This window comes from Leptonychotes weddellii, chromosome 8 (genome assembly GCF_054177405.1).
Source record: "Leptonychotes weddellii isolate Sample4059 chromosome 8, ASM5417740v2, whole genome shotgun sequence".
Classification (NCBI taxonomy): Eukaryota; Metazoa; Chordata; class Mammalia; order Carnivora; family Phocidae; genus Leptonychotes; species Leptonychotes weddellii.
The window spans coordinates 60,689,053-60,695,052 of NC_138376.1; positions in this window are offsets into that span (position 1 = coordinate 60,689,053).

Consider the following 6,000-nt stretch of genomic DNA (forward strand, 5'->3'; position numbering starts at 1 on the left):
TTAAAAGAAACTTAGACTCTATTTGCTTATTAAAGATAACTCCATTGAATTTTTAAACCTCTAAAAACTCATGACACCAAAGTATTAATCCAAGCTTATCAACAGCCACATGTGGTTCATGGCAACATCGTGGTCTACCCTAGACAACATTGTGGTTTCAAAATAATAAACAGTAAGGAATGACGGAGACAGTGAATACTGCAGAACTTTCATCCAAGTTAAGGCAAGGCACATGATGGTGGTTGAAAGAGCAAGAAGGAAATTAATAATTGTAGAAGGCTTAATATGAATTAGAACTCTTTCTAAAAGTATCTCACTTAATCTTCACAACAAACTTCAAAATGCATATTATTATCCCCAGGCAAAACAGGAGGAAACCAAAGCTCCAAGACAAATTATTTTCCCAAGTTCTGTTAGTGAGTGATCAGCAAGGCCGTAGGATGTATACACTATGAACTATGCTAGGTAGCCAGTATAGGTCTATATTTGTGTTTTAAGATCACATTGTACTTCTGAGCCCTCCTTGGAGACACTGATGACTCTGCTGGCAGTACCGGAATGTTACAGGGAGTTTGCATCCAGATCCACAGGCTCAGCTTTGCATATGTGAGTAATAAAGCCAGTGAGAGGCAAAACTGTGAAGTTGGCAGACATGGTCTTTATTGCTTCCACCCTATTTTCCCTGGAGGCACCCTGATGCCTTGCAGATGCCTGGCACCTTCAGCTGGCCCAAGTACTGAAATGAAGTAGCCACACCAACCCCTATAGTACCTCATTTTGCCTTGAGTTATAATCACCTGAGTGTCCACCTGCCCACACTCTCCACTAGATTGTGAACTCCTAAAGGACACAGAGAGCATCTCAGTTTCTATGCTCTATGATACTTACCCCAGAATGGGTGCTCAGTGAATATTTGTAGAAAAAACTTTATGAATACAGGATTGGACTCCCTCCCAACACTAATCAAAATATTTTAGGCCTGTATTTCCACCTTACAAACAACTAGGGGCACCTGGGTGGCCCAGTCGGTTAAGTGTCTGCCTTTGGCTCAGGTCATGATCTTGGGGTCCTGGGATCAAGCCCCTCATCCGGCTCCTTGCTCATCTGGGAGTCTGCTTTTCCCTCTGCCTCTCCCCCTGCCCCCACTCATGCTCCCGTGCTCTTTCTCTCTCCCTCTCTCCCAAATAAATATATAAAATCTTTTTTAAAAAGATGACAACTAATAATATGGGCTATTAACCTATTAAGAAATGACTCACTGGGGGCCTGGGTGGCTCAGTCGTTAAGCATCTGCCTTCGGCTCAGGTCATGATCTCAGGGTCCTGGGATCGAGCCCCTCATCGGGCTCCCTGCTCCACAGGAAGCCTGCTTCTCCCTCCCCCACTCCCCCTGCTTGTGTTCCCTCTCTCGCTGTGTCTCTCTCTGTCAAATAAATAAATAAAATCTTAAAAAAAAAAAATGACTCACTGCTTGACTCTCTCAGATCCTATATATCAGTATTGTCGTGTATGTGTGTATGTGTTTTGAAGACTAAATACCTAGTCTTTGTAGTATATCCACTGGCTACTTTAAACTTGGGCATTTTGACACAAGTTATTAGAGCAGTATCTCATTAAGATTGAATATGGCACAATAACAATGCATGGGGTACAACCAGCACGCCGATGTCTAGGGTGGTCTGGTTAACAACAGTAGAAAACTACAGGCAGAAAGCAGGTGAATGCTAATAGTACACACTTGACATATATTATCTTATTTAATCCTTATAACATTGAGGCAGATACTATTCTAATTTTATTGAAGAAAAAAAAGATGCCAGAGAAGTTATACATTTTGCCAAGACCAAACATGGAGTAAATGATAGAGATAGCATTCAGGGCTGGCCTAGCAATAGCTTTCTTCTACTATGCCTGAATCCCCTGCCCCTCAAAGTTTTGTCCAAGTAGCAGCTGGAGGACTGATGACTTAATCTACTCCAAGGAAATTTACCACGAGGACTAGAGTTATCAACCCTCTATTCATATGACCAAAGAGAGAAATGTCAGGGTAGAGAAGAAACTAAACCCATCCGGGACATAATTGTCAGAGCCTTGGCAAGGACCCCACCTAATATCCAAGAGCACCCCTTTCCTTCTGAAAGAAGCCCTTGCCCTCACAGCTGTTTCTGAATCTGAACCAGTCAGGCTTCCCCAAGAGGTCCTCTCCAATGAAGACCTTGGCGGGGGGGGGGGGGGCTTCCTATAGCAATAACCTCAATAAAGATCCCATTTAATCAGAAATTCACTTCATATCCCATCAAGATATTTCAATTATATCTAAAAGTCACAACATAAAAATACAACTCAGAACAATCTTGTGGCTGATTAAATGGAGATAGTGGAAAGAATGAAAGACTGACAGACAGGAAAAGGACCTAACTCTTGTCTGTAACACCAACTGTGAAATCTTGGGTCACTCCCAAATCATGCTGAACCTCAGTCTTCTCAGTAACAAGATTATAATGATGGCACCTAGTTTTTAATATGCTTGTGAGAATTATATGAGATAATGTATAGAAAACATATAGTAGAGGTTCAATAAATTATGGCTCTTACTATGTTGGAGATTCCTATATATTAAAAAGAGATTGTTGATATTATTGTAAAAGAAAGTTATTAATGTTGACAACCAGCCTGATATTCACTAAAAGGAATTCATACTAAAATGGCCTCAATTATTTTCTAGTAACCAAAATGTTGTTAGATCCTGTGAAGAATTTCACAAAACCTCTCATGATTATCCTGTGGGCATGAGGACAATAAATATGGCTTGTACAGTTAGGGGGACTCGCGGCTGTTTAGATAACCATAGTGAAGATTATTATATATCAGTCTAGTAGTAAATTTCTAGGACTTTGCAATGCCCCTGGTTAGTTTTTAGAAATGTATTTTTCCCCAAAGAGTACAAACCTCCAGTTATAAGATGTATACAGGGGTATTTTTAATCCCCATTTTACTTAGCATTTTATCAGCATCTGGTCCCCAAATCTCTTCCACTTCAGGTGTTCTTTTTCTTTTCTTTTCTCTTTTTGTAGGTTTTATTTATGTATTTTTATTTATTTATTTTTACCAAAAACTGCATACTGCCCTAGTTGAGTTTTTTGTTTTGTTTTTGTTTTTTCTGTTTTTTTAGTTGAAATAGAGTTGACACACATGTTACATTAGTTTCATGTTACATGTATTATTTCTTTAATGATTGCAAATAAAACATGTTCATTCTTGAGAATTCAAAACTCTTAAACATTATAAGAAGGAAATGAAAGTCACCCCAGATCCTAATATTAACATTGGGTTTATATATCCTTCAGTCTCTTTTTTTTTCAATCTCCAAATGTGTGTGTGTGTGAATGTGTGTGTGTATGTGTCTACACAACCACAAACTGGTTTTGCATTATACACAAACTTTTTTTAACATTCTGTTCACATGAAATATTTTTTTTAAGGTTTTACTTAGAGAGAGCACACGCTTGTGTGAGCAGGGAAAGGGGCAGAGAGAGACTCTCCAACAGACTCCATGCTAAGTAGGGAGCCCAACGTGGGGCTCTATCCCACAACCCTGAGATCATGACCTGAGCCAAAATCAAGAGTCTCAGGCTTAACTGACTGAGCCACCCAGACACCCCTCATATGAAATATTTTATGACTATTAGATATTCTTCTAAAACATGGTTTCTAATGGCTGCTTCATGTTGCATCTTATGAATTTATTATATTTTATTTAACTAATTCTTAACTTTTTATAATTATAATTTTGTTTTTAATATTTTATAGTTTTAAATATCAGTGATGAATATAATTGTAGAAAAAATTTATGCATATTTCTTATTTTCTAAAATAATTTTATTTTCTATGACACCTTTGTAAATTTGCTGGGAAATAGAATGCACATTTTCATTCTTTGGATATAGACTTCAATATTGTCTCTCAATGTATCCATTTTACTCAAATCCACAAACTCTGGGTATTTATTGTTTTGATTTATACTTCTTTTCTGACCTATGAGTTTGAGAATTTTTCATATATGTATTGAACATTTGTTTTTTCCTTTTTAAAGAATTACCTGTTCACAAACTTCTCCCATAATTCAACTGGTCTTTACCTATAATTTCAAATCATTCAGAAGAGCTTCTAAAAGAGTTAAAAATCCAAATCCAAATTTTTAGAAGACCGTCATCAAAAATACTATTCATTTAAGGTAGAAGTATAGTAACTCAGATAACAGGCAAGTAATGCTTGCAATATTGGTATAAGAAAAATTAGAATTCAAGGCAAAACAAAATAAAAACAGAGGACAAAGAAGTACATTTTATATCAATAAGGGAATAATCTGTAAGAAGTATAGAATAGTCACAAAACTCTACAAGTTGAATAGTCAAGAATCAAAATACACAAATCAAAACTATTAGAAATTCAAGGAGAAATTAACAGAAACATAGTTTATTGTAATAATGGAGCTTACCACTCAGTCTTTGACAGTTCTAATAAGCAAACAACAATAACAATAAGAAACCAAAAATGAAGATTTGGATGAACTTATTATTTTGTACACCTGAAACTAATACAACTGTATGTTAACTAACTGGAATGAAAATAAAAACTTAAAAAAGAATGAGTAAGTAGATATATATCAAAGTCCATGGCCAAAATAAAGTACATCTTTTTCCAAGCACCTGTTTAAAACCTAAAAAATAGCACTGCTCTCACAAAGAAAGCATAACTTCTGAAAAAGTATATATACTGTATACAATCTGTTTGCAAAGCAGTAACACTAGACAAAGTGTAAGCAAATAGAATGAAGTGGGTTGGAGGTCATATATAAATAAAAACAACCTGACAATTCATATCAAATAAGAAATTTAAACAGTATTTGCCAATTAGATCCAAATTGTTGCCAGAGTCACATCTAAGAGTTTAAATGCTTTTGATATGAAGTTATTTTAAGCAAAAAGATACATTTTTAATCTGTAGTTTGTGTCTCAAAAGGCAATTGCACAAGCCTTTGGGGATTTTCATGGCCACAAGCTCAGTAAGAACCTGCACTGTCTACTGGTAGACAAGTGCAATTGTGGGCTATGTTAATAGGCATTAAATGACCAGATAAATGCCAGAGATGATCCCATTCTATGTATGGTAGATACATAGAATGTATCTCCTCTTCCATATCCCACTTCAGGCGTAGAAGACATCATGTGGCTCAATGGAAGGAGAAATAGGAAGAAATACTAAAAAGATTGGGAAGAGTGAAAAAAGCTCTGACTTTTACTCATTTTACAAGAGTAAATCTCTCACTTTTCCTTTTGCTATCCATCTTCCAGGGTCAAGACAGCATAAGATATGGTAGGAAGAAGCAAAGATAATGGCCATTTTGTCAAAAAGCATAAGAAGATTAACAATACTTTCTTCATCTCTTTCATTTCTCTAAGGGATGGTGCTTCTATAGAGATGTGCATTTGGGGTTGGGTGATTCCTTTTTATTAAGAAGCATTGTTAACTTTATAAAGGCAGAAAGGACCATCAGAATAGAAACCTGGGGGGGAATACAAGTAGAAGCTGGTTATTCATGAAACTTCTTATATCTCTCTCTTTTTTAAAGATTTTATTTATTTATTTTTATTTTTTTAAGATTATTTATTTATTTGACAGAGAGAGAGAGAGTGAGTGAGCGCACAAACACGGGGAGTGGCAGGCAGAGGGAGAGGGAGAAGCAGGCTCCCCAATGAACAGGGAGCCCAGATGTGGGGCTGGATCCCAGGATCCTGGGATCATGACCTGAGCTGAAGGCAGACACTTAACCCACTGAGCCACCCAGGCACCCCAGGATTTTATTTATTTATTTTAGATACAGAGAGAGTACAAGCGGATAGTAAGAGCAGAGGCAGAGGGAGAACCGGACTCTCTGCTGAGCAGGGAACCTGACAATGATGTGGGGCTCGATCACAGACCCCTGAGATCATGACCTGAG